Source organism: Triturus cristatus, chromosome 6, assembly GCF_964204655.1.
Source record: "Triturus cristatus chromosome 6, aTriCri1.1, whole genome shotgun sequence".
Classification (NCBI taxonomy): domain Eukaryota; kingdom Metazoa; phylum Chordata; class Amphibia; order Caudata; family Salamandridae; genus Triturus; species Triturus cristatus.
This window is the reverse complement of record NC_140589.1, coordinates 1,461,927,946-1,461,953,482: the sequence shown is the minus strand read 5'-3', so window position 1 is coordinate 1,461,953,482 and position 25,537 is coordinate 1,461,927,946. Positions and strand designations below refer to the sequence as shown.

General features: G+C 44.7%; 1 protein-coding gene across 1 annotated transcript in view; it reads right to left on the bottom strand.

Annotated features, from left to right (window-relative positions):
* The window catches only part of SERTAD2 (SERTA domain containing 2), a 155,708-nt gene that overhangs the window by 51,704 nt on the left and 78,467 nt on the right, over positions 1-25,537 (bottom strand). Inside the window, exon 2 of the mRNA XM_085612524.1 lies at positions 9,318-9,463. The gene's annotated coding sequence lies outside the window, so the exon portion shown is untranslated. The remainder of the gene's footprint in view (positions 1-9,317; positions 9,464-25,537) is intronic.

Sequence of the window (25,537 nt, the reverse complement as noted above, 5' to 3'; positions counted from 1 at the left end):
GATCATTTTTTGGCAGGTTATATTAGAAACTTAACATCTTATGTAAGAGACACTAAGGACTTTTTACAAAAAATTGAAAACATACACTGGGGTAAAGAGAATTGGTTAGTATGTTTGGACGTTGAAAGGCTCTACACCAACATCAGACACAGATGGTCTCAAGGCTTGTGAGCATTTCTTAAAAACCAGAAGCATACATCTACTGGCACACACTCGCATGTTACTGCAAATGATAGAGATCTGTTTGACAGAAAATGTGTTAATGTTTAACGGTGCACTGTACAAGCAGATACAGGGCACTTCAATGGGCACCTGCTTCGCCCCCAGCTATGCCAATCTGTTGGTAGGCTGGTGGGAGAAGCAGGTGCTCTGGAGTGAGTCTTTTGAGCATTGGATCAGCAAAGTCAATATATGGCTAAGATACATTGATGATGTCTTTTTTGTGTGAGAAGGCGGAGAGGATGACTCCTACATTTTGTAAACTAATTGAATCAAAATACTGTCAATCTCAAATTTACCATGCACCACAGCCAACAGACGATGGATTTTCTTGACATTAGGCTTACTGTCAAAGATAACAAATTGTTTAGAAAAAGCACAGCAGGTAATTTTGTACTTCACTCAGCCAGTTGCCATCCCCCCAACTTTAGGTGGAGTATCCCATTCAGCGACTTCCTAAGGGCCAAAATAAATTGTAGCTCTCAAGATAACTATCAGAGGAACAAAAAAAGAGATGATGGGCAGCTTTCAAGCAAGAGGGTATCCCCTCAAAATGCTTAAATTGGGTGAAAGCAAAGCAGATTCCATTAAGAGAAGCGAGGCTCTTTACAAAGCACCCAAAACTAAACTAACAATGGAGAGATCTTAGATCAGATTGATCACAACATATAACACACAATCTGCACAGTTTAGTAAAATCATTAAGAGAAGATGGGATATCCTCACAAACGATCACACGTTGAGAGAGAAACTGGGACAACATCCTTCAATAATTTATAGAAAGGGCCCCTCACTTAAGGATATGCTAGTCAGTAGCCATATGGAACATCACAAACCCAACTGGTTGGAGAGGACAAGAGGATTCCACAAGTGTGGAAAGTGCAAGGCGTGCAGCAACAGTCAAACCGTGAGGGAAGTCAAATTACAGAGAACCAACAGGCAGTGGATCATTAAAAAGAACATAAGTTGTGGAACTGATTTTGTAATTTACGTGATCACTTGCCCTTGTGGCAAGTGGTACATTGGTTCCACCACTTTCCCAGTGGAGAAAAGGATTTTAGAGCACTGGCGAGCTATCACAAACAAAGATCTTAGCTCTAGCACTGCTAGACATTTTAACCAGGCACACAATGGAGATTGGACGACTGACAAATACTTTGCCCTAGATACCATCCCCAAAAGTTCGAGAGGGGGTAACCGGGTTCAATCCTTGAGAAGGTCTGAATCTAGATTTATTCTACAGGCTGGGAGTGTCTTCCCGTTTGGAATGAATAACGATGAGGAGATGCATGTACATCTTTAAATCTGCTTCTTTACATGGTATATTTCAGGAACTGGAGTTTGCAATCTGACAATGTTATTTTTTTGTATTGGAGAAGTATATTGCATTACCCGTCCCTCACTCTTTCTTTTTGTATCCCTAAATGTTATGTGACTTGCATGCATATTGTTTTTTGACCTACCGGAGATGACCAGTTACTATTAATTAAAATTTTCCGAGACAGACAATGTATGAATTTGATCTTTTTAAACATATTGATTGGTTTTCAGTACGGTCAATTGTAGTTCTACAAACGGGCTTTGTAACACATTGCTAACATTACTCTGTTTGATTGTTTTTTAGCAGATCCACTAGATGGCTCCCAGGGGTACCTCCATCACGAGCTAAAACTTTAGACGCTACGAGCAGAGGGATCCAGATGTTTATACTGAACAACCACACTCTTTATTGGTTTAAACTGGGGCACTACATCCCAAGGTATATCACTTGTTAGAAGATGTCAATGGGAGCAATCCTTAATCAATCGGGTACTATACCCTTGATTGTATCTCGAGCACGGGGAGGGTCTGACAGACAACCCACAATTGATAGCTTAACACACTACATAATGTTAATCACTATTGTCCCACTGAGTAAGGTCAAATACATGATGAATTGGGGGTACTAAACCCATGGTTATTCGTACTATCTATTAATTGTCTGTTGTCTAAAATATATGTAAATTGAGATTTTGTGGTCTTTCTACATTGCCATTACCAATACCAGAGTTGAAGATATACTGTGATGTATCCTCGAGGTACGTAGAAATCATGCAATGCTAAGTACACAGTTTGAAATGTATTGTTTCACATATTTCATGATATATTATATTTGTTTATTTGCACGGATGAGACATGGGAAGTTGGAAAAATGCACAGTCTTTTCTTTATGTTAAGCGTCGTGTGTGACGCGAATTGTGCATATAAAAAAATTGAACTCTGAGCAAAGGTCATGTGACCAAGAGCTGTTTAGCTCGAGACACGTCATTTGTGCCAAGAATAAATTTCATCTTTGAAAACAACTTTGGGTCAATTAATATAAACTTTTAGGATTATTGAAGAAAGTCGCAGTTGCAACTTAGCAAAATATCAAATGTGAGATTGCAAGTGTTCTTAACATGAAAAATATACACTGACAGTATACGAGGGCAAACACCGGAGAATGAAATATGTACTGTGCAGGGCAAAACACAGTGATTAAGAGGCTAGAGGTTGAGGGATGATACTTTTTTCAATAAGTCTTAGCATGCTCAGACCCAAGGCATGTTTTTGTTCAATGTGCCTGCAGAGTGCACCATGGTCACAGGACATCGGTGCAGTGTACAAGGAACAATTTAGCAATAGAGTAAATTAATAGGTATAGCAGAAAGAGAGCGTCCTGAGATTAGAAAACATGTGGAGCATTCAAGAGAAACCAACCACCTAGGTTTTTAAAATTATTGATAACAACTGGCCCGGTTCACAGTGGTATTTTATTTTGGGCCATAAACGCATGTTTATGGTCAAACTACCTCGATTTACACCTCCCAGAAATTCACAAAAGAATTCCGGGCAGGTGTAAACAGATTTACTACTGTAGATTTATCAGCCAAGAATGCAGAGAAAAGCATGGTCATAAATCCCATTGAGGTGTGGGAAGTGAGCTAAAGCGCGGTCTGCCTTGTAAGTTTGTGAACGTCCACAAAGATGCATGTTTGAGGGTGTTCATGAACTCCAATGGGAGCCCTCCTCATCCGAGAAATGACTGGAAATGTATTCCAACCAAGGGCTGGAATAACTTCCACTCCAGGATAGGAAAAGAGACAGATCACCTCCAGATATTGAAGAGGGGATCCAATGACAGGGCTTTCTCCACGGGGAAAACTTTTTCGCCCAGAAAAAAGAATGGGCATTTGTCCAGCGGTCTCTATATCTCGTACCTAAATCTGTGGTATGTAGACTTCCCCACCGTGTGGGACAGGAGCTCGTGAGAGCAGTTGCAAGACTTACATAGCAGCACACCGGAAGCATGCACCTGGTGCTGCTTACCAGGCATACTACTGGGAATATTGGGGGGGCGGGGACATAAAACTACACGTAGCGGGATAAGTAAATCTATTTTTTTTCTGTTTCGGACCTCTAGTCTTTTTAGCTACGATCAAGTCTCAAGTACACTGGATAGAGAATTCCAATTCCAATTAGACGCCAATCACCTTGTTCAGCTACAATTAATTATGCTGTTCAAGTTCCTGTTAGCTATGCAGTTGCAGGATTCTATAGTGGCTTCAAGGTGACGAACTGCTTTAAAAAAAATAATTGGGAAAACAAACAAACGCCAAACTGTTTAGGTTTGTTGTAGGTTAAAGAAAGGAGCACAAAAATAACTGATAGCACTTTAATTGATATTAAGAGGAAAAGGTGTTTCATCCTGAAGAAGACCGCATCAAGCAAGGGTATGTGCGCGTAGAAGTGAATATTGTTGGTGTACAGATTTATAGTTAGCTGGTAATCCTGTTCTGGCCGATAACTCCAGCTTCCTGCGCAAACGGGATTCCAAGGGTCTTGGAATTTACGGAACATATCCATCTGCAACAAGCAGCTGGAAATATGGCCAGCAAACTGGGTGGAATTTGGGAGAAACATGCAGAAAGTCGTGCGGTAACCCCTCTGTGCCTGTTATTCCCCCTTTTCAGATGTTAAAACTTGGGATCTGCCCAGTATGGCAAGTTGAATCGGGGTGCTGTCCTGAAGCATCTTGGTACCAGGCCCTTCAGCGGTACGTAAGCTGGAGTTCCTGGCAGACTGTCACAGTGTCGGCAATGAAAAAGGTTTGAACAAACTTGTAACGACGTTGGTATATCTTACTTTTGCTTTGTCTTTCCTAGGATGCTTTGCCTTTCTAATCGCATGCCAGACAACTCAGGTGTAAGTGGTGCTGAATATGGGGTTTGGAACACCATTTCAAAGAGAAAGAGACAAAAGGGAAATTTTCACATGGAAAACGTATTTCCCTGCAAAGAAAAAAAAATTAAAAAACAACATTTCACATTTACGCGAACCCAATTGATCTTTTCAAATTTGGAAGTAACAAACGGAGCGTTCTGTCTTGACTAAGTAGTCAGTTTCTTCCTCCATAGCATGCAGCACGCTGAATGACACTATGATGGGAGGAAGTTTCGTTAGGCGGTGATGCTTTAGCTGGGACCGCCAGCACTACATCCTATGTATCCAAAGGGTCTGGGCTTTGTGCAGGGACTCCCTGTGAGTCTGTGTCATGGGAATAATGACTAGGGCTACCTGTGTCTGTATCATCTGAAGGATGGTGGTATAGGTTGTGGAGGTGGTGTAATGTCAAGTGGCATAGGGCTAGCAGCCTTATGCTCCATACTCTTCTTCTTTGGAAGAGGCTGTGGTAGTTCAAGGTCTAGCCTTTTCCGGTTGGGGGCCCTTTCGGGCAAATATTCCTGTTCCAGTAAATGTCTTTTATCCATTAGTTCGTATCTGTAGTGGTTGTGGTTTTACTTTTCTTTGGCATCATGCCCTGATCAGTTTTTTTCTTCCTGTGCTCTACTAGAGTGTGGGATGTCGATTCTGTTGATGTCGATGGTTAATTTGGAGTCAATGTATGGCTCTGCTCCGATGGTTTCTTCAGAGTCGACTGATGGCTTGGCTCCGACGAGGTATGCTGCGTAGATGCCATACGTTTGGTCAGCTCCGACAACTTTGTCGACCCCGAAGGAGAGCGGAGCATTGAAGGTTTCATCAGCATCACAGGCTACACAAGCGTTGATTACTTTGTCGGCACAGACTGCTGCTATGGCTGCAAGGGCTTCATGTCCCCTCCACGTCCGTCCCTGTAGCCTGGAGTCTGATCGGGATCGAGCGCAGTCTCATTCTGTCTCAGCTCCAAGGCACATTCTCTGTGTCAGCCAGAACCCGAAGGCTATGGCGCACCAAGGCGATGGTGGGAGGACTGTGGGTGTAGAGAGTTTGAGGACCGTGGGTACTTATGGCCCTCGGCGTGGTCTTGATCCTGGGCTCAGATCCCAATGTGGTTTGCTCTTCCAGAAGTACCACAGGTGACATCATCGACTCATCACGATCTTGGCTGGAGTCATCGGAAGCGACATATTGTAGACTGCACAAGATGGAATCCATCTCTACGGGAACGTACTCTTCCTCCTCATCGCTGATCTCTAGCTGCTGCTCTTCATCTGCTGAGAATTCAGCCTCCGCCACCACCTCTATGGTATGAGAAAGGTGTCGGTCACCTGTGGAGTGTAAGGTTTCTTATTCTTGAAAAGGCCACAGGCAGCGCAGTCCTGCTTATTGTGCTCTGGCCACAAGCAGAGGTTGCAGACGTCGTGCTGGTCAGAGTATGCGTATGCTGCCATTCATCGAGGGCATTATCTGAAATGTCTCTTTACCTTCCATCACCCAGAGCCAAACATTCTAGGCGGAACTTGCAAGTGTGCTCCTGTGTTCCAAAGGCTGACTAGACAGAGATGGAATCCTTGAGCAGAAGCCACTATGAGTCTGTTGCGCTCCATGGGCTGCAAAGGAATCTCAGATGCACAGAACTCCGGCGCAATCCGTCCGAACCCGATGGCAGAAACAAAAAATATATCACAATGAGCCGTTCAACATGTGCATTCCCGCGATGAGGAGGAGACTCAACGTCACGTCAGCAATAAAAGACTTCTTCAAGAAAAGTTGTAGGGTCCGAGCCAAACACTAGATAGCAGGAGTGTGCATAGCATGTGTATCTTCAGCCAACATATGCTAAAAATATACTTTTTCTGTGGAAAGAAAATTGTGAAAAGATCTAGCACTTGCACCTACCCATCTCTATCAAGAATTTACTAGTAAAATATTCCCCTTTAAAACATCACTTGATATATCTATTTATTATATTTTTAAGGTGTTTAGATTTGTATGTAATTGATCCACGTCTAGATGTTTTCATCTCTGTTGCATCTTTTCCCTGTTGTTTTTAATATTTGTATGGAACAATTTCACTCAAGTACGGAAATACCAAATTACATAACCTAACTTTAATTTATTTAGTAGAGCAAGGCAAGTACCATGAGATATCGCAATTAATCGGAAAAATCCATTTGGTTATATCAAAGTAGTTTGTTTATGGTTCCAGAAGTGATTCTTCCAACTTAAATTCACTTATATTCAAACACACCAGCCAACACGTGTTTCACCCCCTTTTCTGGCCTGCAAGCCTGTGGCTTTTTCAAGGCCCTAGTGATACTCTATCCGTCAAGCTGTATTGGAACTCCAATGTGGCTTGACGGATAGAGTATCACTAGTGACCACGGACTACAACAGACCGCAGCAAATATTTAAAGGATTAGGCTCCTTATATGAATTAACTGAAAATATCCCCTTATAGAACATAGCTGACATGATGTAACCACTGATATCATTTCAACAACATACGCCTTGAAAAATATTAAAAACAACAGGGAAAAGATGCAACAGAGATGAGAACATCTAGACGTGGATCAAATACATAAAAATCTAAACACCTTAAAAGCATAATAAATTACGATAGCTCATGGTACTTGCCGTGATCTACTAAATAACGACATGAATTGAACGGGTCAGGGATCTCACATTCTTCAAGGCAAAAAGCCCATCGATACATCCTCATTGATTAGGGATGTTACACTCCTTCAAACCCCAACTGTAATTTACCATTCACTTGTTCTCAGTCAGCTCAACGATTGAACCCAAATGGGAATCTAAACCATTGGCACTCCACCCATCATTATCTCCCATTTTCTGTGTGTGTGCTTCCTCTTTAATGGACCCCCAAGTCTACCGGTTTTATCATTACTTATGGCCTAATAGGTGTGTAGGGGCCTGGTGACAAGAACTTTTTTCCCAAAAATCTAACCAGCCGAGGTTGTCAAGCTCCTGGAGACAAACACTGTGGGGCCATTAATGAGCATCAGTACTGCTTTGTGCCACGGATGTTCATTACTGCATGCGGTCATTACTGCCATTTATGCCGGTGTTATTGAGTGCCATTGATGCTTCGCACCAATGATGTTTACTGCTGCCTGGAGTCAATGATGCTTCTTCGTGGCTTGTTACATTGACACTCATCCGCCATATTCAACACCATCTCCCCCACAATCCTTTTAGCTAGACTGAGCGAGATTGGAGTGTAGGGCCTCCTTGCCTTACAGTGGCTGTCTCATCTCAGTGATCATTACCAGAGAGGAAAATTTGCCTCCTTGATTATCAGAAAGTTTCCCTGTTATGCATTAAGTGCCTCAGGGCTCATTTTAATATAAACATAAACTTTGTTGGTGAACTGTGTAAGTTCCATTGGGTATCAACTGATAATGTATGCTGATGATACCCAGCTTGTCGCGCGCCCTGACAAAGAACAAAACCAGGCCTGTATACCACTGAAAGTTTGTCAGAGACAGTGAACTGAATGGTGAAGAACTTGCTGAAACTCAGCACCAGTAGGACAGAGGTACTGGTTTTAAGGCAGGACAAATCGATTTGGTTGGAAACTTGGTGGTTTTCAGATGTTGGTCCAATTCTTACCCCTCAATATTTGGGCTACACATTTAGGGGTTTAATTAAATGTCAGGCTGTATTTCACCAAGAAATTACTAACTTAGTATCTAACTGCTATTTCAATCTCACAATGCTGAAGAAAATGTTTCCATCCTCTGCTTCAGGGCCAGACGATAGCAGCTCAAGAACTAATTTTATCCACAACCGACCATTTGTAAATCTTTCCTTAGGGGTTTCCCAAATAGAGACCAAGAAGCTCCAACTGAATTTAGCAGCTTGTGTTATATCCAATCTGAAAAAGCAGTCCCATATCTTCATGCACAGACTGGCACTTCATTGGCTCCCGGTGGATAAAAGAATCAGATTCTAGGCATTGTGTTTGATACACCAAGTGGTGTGCAAAAAAAGACATTACTAATCTGCAGGGCAAAATTCATGAATAACATCCCATTTAGCCTCTTCATTCTGCATTAGAAAATAACCTAAACTGTCTCCGTTTTTGGTTATATCAGAGCAGAGTTCACGCTTATCTCGGACAGACAAATCCTGGAACACCGCTCTTGAAATCCAAGTCTTGGTATTTTCCATTTAGGAAAGCTCTAAAAACTATCCTATTTGAGTAATATGCCAGTGGTATGTCATGATTCAGAATTGATTAGCACCAGAAAACACAACAGGGCAACAGTCGTGCTCTATAAAAACTAGTAACAAAGCATAACAAACCACACTACCAGCCTCCAACACTTCTGTCCTTTCGCAACAAAATACCATCACCCTACTGCTGGAATCCCTCTTATCACCCCTCCCCCAGTGGGGTGGAGGGACGGACACTCCTCTCTAGCACCACACTGCCAATTCCCATCACCTTACCTCACGACTCCCAACATACAACTATCACACACGACTCCCAACATACAACTATCACACACGACTCCCAACATACAACTATCACACACCCATGCACTATAGTACCATTCCACACCACCACTCTTGCCCTCTACAGAACCTCACTAACACTCTCTAGCACTGTGCCTCCCCTCCTACATCACTACCATAGTCCCACAACCGTTCATAATGGACATCTTTATGCTCAGAACACGACAGCTTTTCATTATAAAAAGCCCAGGCTTACTTGCTCAGTTAATGCATGTTTATTTTGACACCATTAAGTTACTCAACGTATCTTAAATCCACTTTGCATTCGGTATGGAAGGAAACAAATGCTTGTAGGTCGTTTGACCTCCACTTACTTTACTTTGAGGCCAGTCTGCTCCTTGGCCTTTTGGGGCACCAAGCCGAATCAGGAGAAGGAAGCGCAGAAGACGGCAGTTGAAGGATGTGCTGCCTACATCTTGCCAGATGTTCTTTGAAGTACAGATGTGTGAGCTCAGAAGGCCTGTGGATACAAGTAGGTAAAAACAAAATTTACAACAACAACAAAAAAAACTTTCTATTTTGACTGCAACACCCTCCCCCAAAAAATAAAACCATGGCCAATTTTTGAAATATATCAATTTAAATCATTTCTAATACGTCCACTGTATTCACCTAGAGCTGACTGCGCCCTTCACTAAAACTATTTCACTTGTTTTGGTGTTTACATGTGATACGATTTCTTCTAGTTTGTGTCTGAAATATTCTCGAATAGGCGGACCTTGAAATATGACATCTTACATAAGATGAAAAAAGATTCTCCTTCCTCCCCATCTCAGCCAAATTTCAAGGAAAACAAACTCACATAAAGAGTTTTTAAACCAGGAGAACAGGTGAAGCAAATCATGTATCGAAACTGAAAGTGACTATTTTTCCCAATATATCAACTTTTTAAACAGCACAGGGGAACTCAACTTCGACTGTATTCTGTTACTCTGAAATGCACTTCAGAGGCAGTGGAGGTAACAACTCCTTAATGATAGCATAAAAGAGGGGGACGAAGTAAGAGTCTGCTTTCATCCAAAAACAGTGATTTAGGTCTTGCGCAGTCAATACATTAGTCATGAACTTTGTACAGAGAATGGAAGTCAACCCCTTCAGCCATCTACTGATTTATTTTACACATTTATAAAGCAAAGGTCTACCATACTGGTGTTAGTGCGCTTTAGAGGGAACAGGTGTAGAGATGGAAGCCTGAAACAGCCAGAGACCTGAAACAAAAACTAAAAAGTATGGAAGACACTGGAGTTGCAGATAGCTGGGTGGTGGCAGAAACAGAAGGCTAGAAAGGGGGGTGGGGGGGAGATAAAGGAGGCAGGATGGAGAGAGATGGTGGTGAGGGATAAAGGTAGGTTGGCCAGTAGGTCACAAGGGGTCGATTAAAGGACACAGAGGAGGAGGAAGGTCCTAAAAGTGGACAGGATGTGCAAGGGTTGAGGAGAAGGGATGACATTTCGGAGGATGAATGAGGAGGGGTGTGGAAGGAAGGCTACTGGGAATGGGGGAAAATAGGCGAAAATTTAAAGAGTAGTGATACTAGGAGAAATATTATACAAACATGCCAGAGTTTTTGTTTTTTCCGGGACAGAGCCTTTGATGCATCTCCATTCTTCCGGCAGAGAGCTCAATATAAAAAGGCCACTGCGAGAAGGAATTAAGGAGAGCAGCTGTAGTTTCTTTGTTCTAGGCGAGGGGCCTTGGATGCCAACTTGAATTTGATGCTCTTCTCAAAGGGGAGTCAATGTCATTCGCTCAAGTCAAGAAAGAATTGAGCTACTTAGAAATGAGAAATTACTAAGGAAATCTGTAATTCTGAATGGGATTTCCCTGGTTATTCCTACATTTTGTCAGGTATTTCCCTGGAGACTTCACATGCTCTTAGCAGGCAGTTTTTCTTGGAGAAAGACCAGATCTTGCAAAGTTACAACAGACTCGTAATTTGGAAGGACCTGATATCTCCGGCTACCAGCCCTTTGAGGATTAAGAGCCCATTTATAATGCTGCCTTAATTATCACTGAATGATGGCTTTAGTAGCTGGTCTTAAAAGTCCTGGGCCAGAGCCAGCCTCCCTGCGCTTCACCTTGTACCATCTGCTTTAATCTGCAAGATTGTTCTATGAGTTAAGGACACACTGTGAAGAATGTGCGACCTTTCAGGTCACTGGTTCAAATTCATCTAAAGTTGACTAAGCCTTTCAAAGTTTCAAAACCAACCCATAGAGTATCACTGATATTTAAAGTGCTACAAAATGACAAAACTGCAATAAAGTACTATAACAAAACACCTTATTAAATTTAAAAAAGCAAGTTATAATGCACGCAAGTCTGAAAACTTTTTTGGGTGCAAAAGGAAGCCATTGAAGAGTCTGGCACATGCTAAACTAGCCAACATTCTCTTTTTGGAGATCTCTCTCACTATCAACTACTTTGAAAAACTGGATCTTTCAGCATGGGAATTAAAGGAAGGAAAAAGTGGGTGACTTCCCCTTGAGGGCCCGTTGATATGGGGAGGTCTTCATGACACTGGGGGACGGGTGGAAAACCGAGCCCTGATCGACACATTGGAGGGTGCGGCAAGGAGGGGGAGGGGCTTGCATCCCTCCTCAAGGTAGGCCTGAAACAGCCCGGTCAGAAATAGAGGGTGGGCAGCTTGTACACACTTAGGCGGATTTTGGAGGCCTGACAGGTGGGGGCCAAGTAGGCACTGGTGTTGGTAATCCGGATGAAAATATCTTGAGGGGGACGAGGCGTTCGGCCAAAGAGCTGGCTTGGCAGGCCCTTCAATATTGGAGGGCATGGGGCTGGCTGCAGATCCAGTCAGAGGGGCCGGCGGGGCTGGGAACAGACTCCGGGTGTTGCTGGGAAGGTGGGACTGGTGGGAGAGGGTTCCACAAAGCATAAAGGCGAAGGGGCCAGATGGGTTACCCTGGGGAGGGCAGGACCCCCAGGAGGAAGGGGGGGGAGGGGGGGGGGGAGGAAATCACGCAGGGCAACAGACTCCATTGCCCCCAGCTGTTTCTTCTGCGGTGTAGAGGGGTCCAGCATCGTCATTAGTGGCTGGCATGTTGGAGCACAGATGCGGGTCAGAAAGAGGAAGGCAAGACGCTTAGGAGCAGGCCCCAAGAGGTGTACTCTTGGGGGGGGGGGGGGCTGCGCAGGAAATAGAGCACACAGGGGGTTTCCAGGGATGAGAGAAATTTGCATCCCGGCGCCCGGGTGATGAGAATGTCACTGGTAAGGGTCAGGTTGTAGGGGTTCCACACACTGGATCGATCCTCTTTTTTACAGGTTTATCGTCCACGATAGGCAGCGGACCCGGGAAAGCATGGTGCGGCTCATCTACCCAGAGATGAATAGAAGGCATGGCGCAGGACGGACGGCCGGATGGCATCGTGGGAGCCGGCCTTAACTGACACACATAGAAAGGTGAGGATGTAGAATTACGTCTAGAGCGGTCGACCTCGAAGCTGGGGAACTGGGTTCGAGTCTCGACATGGACGCGCAACATCCTGCGATTCTGGGCAAATCACTTAATCTCCCCATGTCTAACAAAAATTAATGTATCCGTCTGTAACGAAGGTGGTGCTCATGTAAAGCGCTCTGATATCCGATACCTTCGGGTCAAGTTCGCGCTATATAAAACTTAAAAAAAAAAAAAAGGTTCCGGTAAGGCCTTGTCAGGGCGAATGGCGAACATGCGCAGAGCTTCGTCGAGTGGGGGGACATATGGGTGAACAAAGCAAACACAAAGAGACGGACGGAGCGCTGAAACTTTTCAGACACTCCCCCCTAGTCACAGATTTCAGTTGAATCCATCATCGCTCTTTAGCTCACTTCGCCACCTCAGTTCAGACCCAGCTATATGCAACTCAGTCTTGACCCTGTGCCTCATGGGAACAGTCCAGCCCGAACTGCCAAGCCAGGTCTTCCCTGAACCGGAAACAAGCATCCTTGGACCGTGTTCGGGGTAACACCCCTCATCAGCCAGGCTAGCTTGAATCCAGTGGCAAAGTGAGCAAGGGACCCACGTCTGGCATACCCGGCCAACTTAGGGCGAACAAAGCAAAAACAAAGAGATGATGGACGGAGCGCTGAAACTTTTCAGAGACTCACCCCAGTCACAGATCTGGGTTAAATCCATATGGGTGGCAACGGCCTGTATCGTCAGAGTTCTTGGGTGGGCTTGGTATGGCCCCTCAGGGGAAGGTAGAAGGTGTCCCCACGGTGCGGTGCAAGATGCCACATGGGGTGGCTGGTGTAAAACGCAGTGAGGAAGAAGATAAATTGAAGGAGTACATAGACCTGGATTATGAGGAGGACAGCCTTGAGGAGGGCAAGATTGAGGACAGTGATGTCAGAGTGCCATGGAACAAAGGTGGTGGCAGCAAAGCCAGGGGCAACCAGACAGGGCGGGGGTCACTTTTATCAGTGTTTCAGTAGCATTTTTCAGGACACGAGAGAGGCACCGGCAAAATCCACTGACACCCGGTTGGCAGAAAGGAAGCATTCATTGGCAAGGCTGCAGGCTTTGGAGCGGTCACCAACCTTAAGGCCAGGTAAGAGTAACAGCCCCAGTAAAGGTGTCAATGGGGATGGGTGCAGGACAAAACAAGGTTGCAGAATGGTAATTACATGAGGGACACTGCGGTGGGCATGGATGACAAGGGGCCACATGACACAGATGGCTGCAGCAAAAAAAAAAAAAGGATGATTGTGCGGATGGTGGGACACCCACAGGGAAGGCAGCAGCTGAACAGTCGGGCGAGCAGGTCAAGGCCAAAAGTACTGATGACTAGGACAAAGATGGGGATAAAGTAAAGTCAGACCGGACAGATACCAAGGAAAGTGAAGAGTTACAAATAAAGAAACTCCCCTACATGGGGGTGACCAAATCATTGGAGGCACATCTTTTCTTGTTGACTGAAGAAAAGATTTGGAAGGGGGAGCATGTGGAAATATTTAAGTTTGTTAGAGAATTGAGGGCCAAGGAGGGATCTAAGTAGAAGGAATAGGAATTGTTTAAACGTCCACGGGTGCCAATAACCACAGAAAACTGGACAGCTGCTTTTTTAATTTATGCCAGCGCATACTGCGAGAAATACCCTGAGTGGAGTGTGGCTGTTCAAGTAAATGGTCTTCATATGTACAGCGCAAATTTCATTTGGGGCATTGCGTGGGCACAGTACGACGATGAACTTGTTGCTCGTGTGACCTTGATCTGGAAGCAAAATGGGGGGGAAATAGATTCCGACCTATGTCAGCATACGATGAGTCTGGTGAAAATTGGGAAGCCAATTTTTACAGCCAGCGGTTTTCCAATAATCTAATGGCCCTTTCAATCCCCCCGCCCAGGGTGAGGTGGGTGTCAGCTAAAAGCCAGGGCAGAACACTAGGAGCCTGTTAGGGCTTCAATAAAGGGTTGTGCATGACAGAATACTGCAAGTTTAGACACAAGTGTTCCAAGTGCTGGGTAAGCACGGACTCATGCACGGTTACAGTACCGCCAGGGCCAACAGCGGGGACAGCCAGTGTGACCCACCAGCCAGTGGTAGTAGACCCCGGGGAGGTCAGAAGTGACCCACGCCACAGCAGACAATTCCTTGTATGCTGGATGAATTGGACAGACTGACATTCTGGCTTTGGTCCTACCCCAACAGGGAGGATCAAGCAATACTGCAGGAAGGGTTCAAGCAGGGATTTCATTTGGAGTATGAGAGTCCTAGAGTGCGGCGGTGGGCAGACAATCTGAAATCAGTCAGGGAACACCCACAGAGTAAGCAGGAAGAATTGCAGAAAGAGGTGTGGGAGTGTAGGATGGCTGATCCTTTTGACGAATGGCTTATGGAAAATCTGATTGTGTCCCCGATAGGGGTGGTTCACCAGAAGGAACATGGTCAGTTCCTGTTGATCAAGCAATTGTCTTGGCCATAAGGGCAATCAGTAAATGACTATTAATGAGGAGTTGACTTCAGTGTCCTATTCATCAGTGGACATAGCTATGGCACTGGAGGAGCAGGCACACAAATGGCAAAATGTGATGTAAAATTGGCTTTCTGCTTGCTACCGGCACACTCAGAGGATTTTCAGTTACCGGGTATTCAATTTGGGGGGCAATGGTATATGGACAAAGCACTCCCAATGGGATGTTCTATCTCATGCACTTTGAGTGGTTTCGCTCCTTTCTGCAATGGTTATTTAGGTGATGCACTGGACACGTGTGGGTGACCCACAATTTGGGGGATATCTTCTTTGTAACGAACTCTGGCTCCGTGGACTGCCAGCGTTTGCTGGTAGGTTTTCAAAAGCTCATAGAGGATGTTTGGGGTTCCATTGGCAACTGCAAAATCAGTGTGACCACAGAAAACACCTTCATTCTTGGGAATTGAGCTGGACCCTGGGGTCATTGATGCTCGTTTGTCACCGGGCAAAAATTTGGTGATGCAGGTGCTGTTGGACATAATGCTTGCAAGGCTAAAGTCACGGTCAGGGAGGTGTAGGTACTTTTGGGTCATCTAAATTTTTGCACGTATGGTGGTACAAACTTCTGCAGGAGACTTGGTTTGGTACTCTGTGGGCTATCTTTGCCGCACCATCGTGTGCGCCTGTCAGCAGACACGCAAGAGGATGTGCAAATGTGGAGCTTCTTTTTGGATCCGTTCAATGGCAACCCCATGGGTACTCTGAGTGGGAAATCCAGATCTTTTCAGATGGGGCAGGGGGAATAGGCTTTGGATTGTACAGGCAGGGATGCTGGTGCATGGAGGAATGGCTTGAAAGTTGGAAGCACGGGGAATGCAGCATTGCGGTCCTCGAGTTGTTTCCTTTGATGGTAGCGGTCACTCTGGGGAGATTTGGTGAAGCGCAGGAAGGTTCTGTTTTGCATTGACAATATGGCAGTAGTGCAAGTGGTAAACAGACAGTCGGCACAGGACAGGCAGGTGCTAAAGTTACTGCGGGTTTTTGTGCCAACGTGCTTACAGCATGATATTTTGTTTAAGGTGAAACATGTGCAAGGTGTGGACAATATACTACACAAAAGCGGGCCTCTGAAAAAAATGATTGGGAGAAGGCAGTACTGATTTTGCCTACTCCACACGTTTCATATAGGTATAACTCAATATTTAATTCAATAATGTAGACTCATGAATCAGACATTCTGAAAAATCAATAATTGTTAAAGAAGCTACTTCATTTTATATAACATTTAGTGTTTATATTTTAAAAAGCAAAAGTACACTGTCATTGTTCATATCACAATAGTATAAATTTACAAATTCAGTTTTCAGAAAAATATACTTGAGAGTATTTCTCATAAAGATAAATTCATGACAGGACATCCAAAACTCCACGTTTAATAAAATATCTCATCCATACTATGATCTATCATACTTCATTCACTCTACCTCATTCACACCAAAACACATTAAAAACATGACATTATAGCCGAGGGGGGGTAGGAATCTGCTCACGCAGTCCGACTATGGACCAGAGGTCGATGGGAACGACAATCCTCCTGCCAGTGCATCCATTAGAGGTTTTTGCCCAGTAGCATGGGGTAAGAAACTGTGTGGGTGACGAGTGGCACTCACGGGGAAGTTTTCAGGCATGTCCACTGTGATCCGGTGACTGCATAGCAGCTGTTGACAATTCTTAGGAAAGCCCTTGCTAGGCTATGCCACAGATTACGGCTCCCACTCTTCCTTTACTCCTGTTTTTATTTTCCGGATTGGTTTTGGGCCCAGCTTGTCGGTTTGGATCGTTGGACATTCGTTCATGAAATGGGCTGACAGGGAAGGTGGGAAGAGTTCTTGGGGGATGTAACCTGGGGTTTTATTTAAATGCTCTTTCTGTGGCTTGGCATGCTAAAGGGGGTATGCGGTGGAGAGAGCTTATGCCTACTTTGAATAAGTTGTTGTAAAAGAAGGATTGTCCTGACATTTTGTTAATACATTTGGGCGAAAATTATATGGTTGTGGAGAAAGGTCTGTTGTTGCTTCGAGCTATGAAGAAGGACCTGAGGGAGATAAAAGTAGAGTGGTCAGGGTCTTTTGTGGCATAGACTGAGTTCATTCCCAGGAGAATTGGAATGGTGCTAGTAAGCCGGCAGTGATGGACAAGACAAGGAGGAAAATCAACAGGGAAAAGTGGCATTATTGCAAGGACGAAGGACTAGGTCGAGTAGAACATTCTGATCTTCGTTATGACCCGGTGGAGTTTTAAATTTTTTTTTTTTATAGGAGATGGGGTACATCTTTCATGGTATGGGATGTAATTTTATTTCTTGGAAGTGAAGGGGTGACTGAGTGTACAAGGGTGAGCTGGTCTAGCTGCAGGGTGCAGAAAAAGTCAAGCTAGTGCCATTTTAGGTCTTGCGCCTAGCGTTGCAGTGCGCAGCGCGAGACCTCATGTACGGGGATCTGAAAGCTGACCACACGCTCGTGCGTGTGATTTTGCTTTCGCCGACTGCAATTGGCTTTAGCGTGTTTTTTTTTTTTAAATAAGGCACGCAATTGGGCAAAGGCGGGCGCATGTCCCGCCTTTGCTCCGCCCATTCATCGGTGTCTATTACGCGCAGCAGCACGCGTTCTCGCTGCCGCGCTCCCTCGCCCCCGCTCCTCTGTGGTTCGCGCGCACCACTGGTTTTGATTCCCGCCCCCGCTCCTCTGTGGTGCGCGCCACTGGTTTCAATTCCGTGCTCGTTTTGGTTAGTTCTGCCCCGCACTTGGGATACATGAATAATGCAGCAGGTGAGGTTTGATGATTGCCCTCTGCGTGGTTCCTTGCATGTGTGCCCTCCTCCCACAGATGTGCCCCCACCTCTTCACATTGTCACTAGCTTGTGCGTCATATTTATAACCGCATTATCCCTTTCCCAGAAAGCTCTGGCGTGCCAGCTTCTGGCTGCGCGTAGCACCTCCGCTGTGCTGCCTCAGCCCCCTGGCTGTAGGTAAACAAACAGTTAATATGTGAACCACGACATCTGGCGACACAGAAAAACAGCAGCGCAGCTCCACTGCCGGGTGCAAGCCGCACTCACGTTCAAGAGGCCTGGGGGCAGTATACTTGAACTGGAGAGCGCCTGTATCGGATCCCTACCAGCATGTATCCACATGCACCGATGAAATACATAAAAGGGCACCGTGTATACTGACTGACATGCCAGAGACCGGGTATTCTTTTTAGGTGCACTGCCAGACCGGCAGAGACCAGGGACTGTCCATGGACAGGGACAGCAGGATGCAGACCTCGGTGCTGAATATACACACTAATAGAATGGAGATCGGGGCTGCACTCAGGTCCAAATATACTTTAGACCAGTGCTTTAAGTGGGATAAAAGATGAAGGGGTCCTTCGCCCTAAGTGGGATGGGTATTCCCAGACGTGGGACCCGTGCTCACTATGCCACTGGAGTCAAGCTATCCTGGCTGATGACGGCTGATAGCCAGAAACCGGTCCTAGGATGCTTGATTCCGGTCCAGGGAAGACATGGCTTGGCAGTTCGGGCTGGACTGTTCCCATGAGGCACAGGGTCAAGACTGATTTGCATATGGCCATGTCTGAACTGGGGTGGCGTAGTGGGCAAAAGAACGATGGATTTAACCCAGATCTCTTGACTGGGGGAGAATGTCTGCATTGTCAGCATTCCGTCCATCATTTGTTTGTTGTAACGCTTTTCGCCCTAAGTGGGATGAGTATTCCCAGACGTGGGACCCGTGCTCACTATGCCACTGGAGTCAAGCTATCCTGGCTGATGACGGCTGATAGCCAGAAACCGGTCCTAGGATGCTTGATTCCGGTCCAGGGAAGACATGGCTTGGCAGTTCGGGCTGGACTGTTCCCATGAGGCACAGGGTCAAGACTGATTTGCATATGGCCATGCCTGAACTGGGGTGGCGTAGTGGGCAAAAGAACGATGGATTTAACCCAGATCTCTTGACTGGGGGAGAATGTCTGCATTGTGAGCATTCCGTCCATCATTTGTTTGTTGTAACGCTTTACATGAGGTGTGGCACAATTAATTAATGTATGTGAAATAAGACCCTGTGTTGGGCAAATTCATGAATGAGTCTCACTTGACAAAACATAATTAAAATCAACAGGACATTTTATTTAACTGCTCGTATAGCTAATAAGGGCCTACTTTCTCTCACTGGCATATCCAGTGCAGATGGCTGAAAGTGGAGCCCCTTGCTTGACCCAGAGCGTGCATTTTATGTGGACAGCATGGTTGGGTACATGAGAGGATGGGGTATCACTGTTTGTGGGAGGTGGGTGCACAGAAGTCAATTAAAAAATGTTCTATCTCCCCATTTGGCCCCATGCATGTTGCTACTAGTTGCCCTCCTTTGAATGCGCCAGCTGATGTCACTCCGATTGTTGGATGAACACATAACAAATTCACCTGTGCACAGTTTCACCTGTGCACAGTTGCAGCTTGTCCTTTTTTGGCAGTGTCAAATGAAGAGTAGCGCAGTGCACTGAAGTATTATGGTAAAATAATGAAACTTCTGTGCTACTGTGCGGTCACATTCCAAGTACTGCACAGGTGAAACTATACCACCAGAATACGTGTCAGGAGAATTTGTATGTACCATGTAAAATAATGTTCCTCAGAGCATGCCGAAGAACGATGCCCCAATAAATGTACTTGCCCCTCAGAATATATTCCAAACAATGATTCTCAATTAGGATCATTCTCAGCATGGCAGATAAAACTATCACAATATATTCTAGAGAATAATACCTATGAAAATATGTGCCCAAAATAATTCCATTCTGATTATGTACCAAACAGTAGGACTTTCAGACTGTGTTCTGTGGGATAATATGTATCCCATTATCTGCCAGCGATCAATGTCTAATAATATGTGCCATTAAATAAAATGTGTCAAAGTATGTGGCGTATTCGGACGCCACCTGTAAGTCTCTAGACATCTCAGCTTGAGGTGTTCAAAAGTTCTTTAAACAGAGTGCCCATAGGCTCCTCTGGGAGTGATCTCTCTCCCCAGTTAGTATGAACAGTGAGTATGAATTGTGCAGATCCTGGCACTTCCTCATGGATTCCAACCAAATTGTAACCTATCTGTTTCCTTCATGAATTGCTTTAATTGTCGTTTAATTTTATTGTTGCAACCATGGCACAAGTTTTCACGTTTTACAAATTATGCTTCATTTTTTTGTTATTATGCAACAATACTGTATCCTGGCGTTGAGCTGGAATGAGTAACTGAAACATTTTGCGAATGTTCGACCTGGCACCCCGTCACCCTGAATTTAAGCAATTCCATTGGTTGGCATTGGAGTCTCGAGCTTGTTGCTTTCTATCGAGAGTGATTTTTGTGTTGATCGTTATTTTTGTGTAGCTGTCTGTTGGCAATAGGCCTCACATTACTAAAAAATTAGAGCTATTGGTGTTGCATTATTATTTGCAATGCTAAAAGCTCAAACATTTACTAATGTGAAACCTATTGCGTTGCAAATGCTTGTTCTGGTGGCAGTTGGCCCACAAGTTTGTAGGGCTTTAGGTAAGGTTATTGTAGTTGCCATAGGCGATCCAGGCTGAAAGGGAGGGTGTGATCAAGCTCACACAGGAACGAGACATGAAGTTAAAAGTTACAATACAGTACAATATGGATTTGCAAAGTGCATGGCTGCATTCGAAGAGGCGTCCCGGCAGTAGCGGCTTTAAGGTATAACTAGGCGATTGAATCAAGAACCAGTGTAGGGACCTAAATATCAAATAGATAGGTCTTCAGAAGTTTACAGAAGAGTGATTGGGAGGGCGCGAAGCAGAGGGTTGAAGGCAAAGAGTTCTAGAGTTTTCCAGATAAAAAGAAAAAGAACCGCCAACTCTTCTTGTAGAAGTTTTTGCCTATTGGAGTGAAGTACTTTCTCCAGATGGTAGGGATGCGATCTTTTTCTTAGATAGCAGGGCCATTTTGCTCACAAGCTCTGTAGGCAAATGTTGGAGTTTTAAATTTGATGCAGCTAACAAGGGGCAGCCAATGAAGACTTCGCAAGGGGGGCCGTATCAGCGGAGCAAGATGGAATCTTCAGAATCAGCCGGGCAGCAGCAGCAGTCTGAATAATCTGCAAGCGGTGAAGCAGATAGGATGGTAGACCTAAGGATAGGCTATTGGCGTAATCCAGTGTAGATGTTATCAGAGCGTGAATGACTGATTTACAGCTTTCCTTAGCGATCAACTGAGTCATCTTCCTGACCGATTTCATAGTAAGGAAACCACCTGCAGACACAGCTCTAACCCTCGGTTCAAAGGACAGGCTGGAGTCAAATTTGACTCCAAGATTTCTTACCACCGATGCACGGGTAGGAGGGGAGCTTAGCTCAGAAGGCCACCAGCTGTAGGCATCTGGGTGACTGTCAGTGCCAAAAAAGAGTACCTCTGTTTTGTCAGAGTTCAGTTTGAGGCAGCTCACATTCGTCCGTTGGCCGACAACAATCAGCCATCCCTTGAAGGCAGTCAATGCACCCACCTCCTTCTCCTGGAATGCGAGCATCAACTGTGTATCGTGTGCATAAGAGATGACCCTTGTGCCCCATGCCTCCACTAGATTAGTCAAAGGGGCCAAGTAGATATTAAAAAGTAGACTAAGGGCAGAGCCCTGAGGAAATCCGCAATCAATTGGTTTGGCTGAAGATGTAAAAGGGATGAGAAAGACCCTTGTGACTTGGCCTCCAGGTAGGACTTGAACCAGGCCCAAACTGGGTCTTGGATATCCATGTCCCATAATCTGTCCAAGAGAATGGAGTGGGAGACTATTGAAGGCCGCTGACACATCAAGAAGGACAACCATGGCTACCAAATCCTGATCGAGATTACACAATAGGAAGTTCTATTTAGTAGACGTTAATAGATTCACTGTTAAACGGGAGGGGAGTTTAAAGTGGTACCATCGCAGGAGTGCAGTAGGTCATGATGTAGGTACTTGCTGGGTACATTATGTGGGGGGCAGGACCTATGGGGTGGGAGTAGGAATAGTAGGTGACAAAATTGTATAGTGAGGTTTTGGTCTTGTATGGTGGCATGCCTAGGAAATTCTTTGTGATGCGCACCCGTTTCAATAAAGCAGACTTTTTCCACACAAACTAAAGTGTCAGGGTCTGTGCTGCGCCCCTTTCACCCAACGATTTAATGCTTCACTCAATTACAATCAAGCAGCCGTGGAGAGAGGAGAGGATATGTCTGCACAATCCGTTCAAATTTCTAGATAAATGGAGACTTCCAACTTACCGGCCAGTCACTTTTTGAAAGAAATTAATTTACAATTTAGATTGCTAAAAGTTGATCGTCTTTTCAGCCCTGAAAGCGTTCTTTCTGGTGCTTTCAGTTCCACGAACATCTTTTATGTCTTACATTTGAAAGAACATGGTGTACTGGCATTTTGTTTTTATGTACCTTCGGTTGAAGATTCTTAGCCCGGGCACATAAAGAGTCTCTATGGGCTGAATGCAGGCCTTGGAGGTTCGCTTCAGGAGGCCCGGATTTACAGCCTCTGCAGGCTGACGTTCAGTGAAGCCAGTTAAAAGTCGTAGCAGACTCCAGGAAGTTTCCTAGCTTTCTTTTTCCACGGTTGGGGGGGGGGGGGGGGGGGGGGGGGGGGGGGAACAGCGATTCCAGGGTAGAAGAAAAAAATTGGGGCCTGTAGTAAAAGGGTTGCTCTGCAGCCAGTGGGCTTTACCAACCAGTAATGCGCATGAGTAAAGTGGATCTAATTCACAAAGGAGAGTAAAGTAAGATATACTTACTTTTGTAACGTACCCAACACGTGTACATTACATACATGCAATTCCCAAATAGAATATGAAGTGCGAAAGACAGAGCGCAAAGATGAGTGGCATGTAATCCAAGGTGGGTAGCATTCATGCAGAAGTAACTCTCTGGGTGTTCGCAAGGGTTGTAGATCCGCATGTAGCTAGCATGAGATGTGTGAAACGTGCAATGAACAGCACTAATTAATACAGTTGTAAAATTGTGCATAGTGAATGTTGGCATGTAAGGAAACAAAAATGTGGCAGGAAGCATGAAGTGGTCTTTTGGTGGTGTTTTTTGCCAAACCCTATACAATTACAGCCGGGGGGGGGGGGGGGTTGAATGGGTGCAAATCATCAATATGTGTGGTTTATACACAATGCATTCATTCCATGAGCCATTAAATTACTAAATGAGGTACAAGCTTGTGTATAGTAATCACTTGCACAACTTACACCCCCCCCCCCCCCCCACACATACACACACAGCTGTCAACTGCACCATGGGAAATATTTTTCCTAAATACAGTAAAAATAAATCTGTTAAACTCTGCAAACCAGCATTTTTTGCAATTTGAAATAAAAACTATATCGGCACTAAACATCCCAAAAGCGTCAGATGGCTGAGCTACCTCTATGTTACTGCACATAGGGAAAAGTTCCTTGTTGAATATGTAGGTTGTGAAATTGCACCAGTTCTACTTACACGTCCATTCTAGAATCTCGAAAAACAATCACTATTCCATAGATGTCATTCATCAACTGCTAACCGTGCCTTGTCAGTTGGTCATTTGATACTCCCACCAATGGCCTTGCTACATCTCTGGAACAAAGGTTGCACCTTTCGCAGATAAATATAGTGGACTCTTGTTTATGTTTTGAGAATATAGAAAGGCCCGGGGATAATACTTGATTAAGATTTTTGGAGAGTACACCGTATTTTTTTTTTAAAACATGCCAGTTCTGCTTCTGTTTAGTAATAACTTAGAGACCATTTAGATAATTTAAAAATACATTTGAAATTATTCTGTCTTGGAAAATTCAGATTTATGTTTACCTTCCAAATGAAAACATTAGTGGTTTTTGCCAACGACTGCGTCACTGAAACACGATTAGGTGTTTTTTTTATGTAAAACCCAGCATAAAGATATGGTGGTGGGAGGGGGGAGAATAAAGCTAACTGTACTATTTCTACCTCAGATTTAAAATTGTGCCTCAAATCTGGAACCACACAAATGTCGTTCCCCATGTTTATTTGCATGCGCAATATCCAAATACGATGAGGAGGAGACTGCAAATAAAGTTGTGCGTTAGAACCAGTCATATAGACATTAATTCCAACCGCATGGAAAAACAACTCATTCATGGTAAAACCTATATTATACAGTGCAATGGTACCATTTCCTCGGGTGTTTTTTTGCACCCGTTCTAAGATCCTTGTTTACTTTCTGTATTTTCCCCGCTTAGCTTATTCTAGCCCTTGGTCCGCAAATAAGAGGTATGTTGTAAAGCACTAAGTTTGGTACCCACCCCAGTGAGGTTGAGAGGTCAAAGGTTATATGATGTCACTTCCTCTTCCCCTGGTATTTTGGTGAACAGAAGCCCTTATTGCACAAGGTACAGACATCCAAACAGGTCGACAACAGTCTTGGAAGCATGTTTAAGAGATAAGTTAAAAATACATGTACTTACGCGATTGAAAACAAGCATTAGACGCAGGAGTTTTAACTCCGGTCAAACGCTGCGCACACAAGTGCCCAGGTCCCTGCAGCAACACCCACGTTAATTGGGCAAGTCAGACAAAAATCGTCTCTCACAAATAAGCAGCGTAATTACGCAGCCAGTTAATAGTGTGGCAGCGGCCAACGTGTTCCAGCGATATTTTCAAACTGTAACCCGATACTACTGTTTCCATCCTCGTGCCGGGCCTGCACTCCCTTGTTGCATACTGAACTATTTGAGGCCCACGGGGCACGCGGCGAGCTCTTGCTGTTTATTAACGTCAGGCAGAGGCTGGGTTTTCGACTGCGCGCTGCGCGTGCACCGCCACCCACACCATTGCCATCACAGTTCCTGCAAAACACGTAGGCCGCCGAAAGGGAAACGCCGCGGACGTCGAACAACGTCAACAAGACAGCTAAGAAACCTGCAGCACGCTAAAGCAACAAACCTCCGTGAACGCGACAAAACACGAATAGGACGAGCTTAAGGAAAAAAAAGCGTAAGCATCCAAATCTCGCAAAAGGCTGAGAGAAGTCCAAGTTAAATGAGAAACAGAACCGAACGCTGTCAGTATGACATTTGTCAAGAGTAGCCTTAATTTCCTTCTAGCAAGAAAAAACGCCAAACGCCCCCATGAATCAATTTTATATATAAACGCTCTTGGCGAGAAAGTGTGTGTTAAACTTCAGAGCTTGGATACGAAAAGCATTTTTGTATGGATGCATTATAGCGCTATTTATTTATTTAATGTATTTTTATAAAGCGCGGACTTTACCCGAAGGTGTCAGAGCGCTGTACAGTAGAACCAGTTACGTTACATGAGAGAAATGTTACAAAATAGAACGTTACAAAAATAGCAGGACACAGTATCACACACAGCAAGCAAGAGGCGGTAGGGAAAAACACAGAAGGCAAGAACACAACTCTATGCTCAACGAACGTCCACATTTTCCAAAGTTTACTTTTGACCACTAGTGATTTTTTTCCTGCCAAATTTTGTGTAGATTTTGAAGTGTAGGCACAGGTCGGCTCTAAAACTCGTTA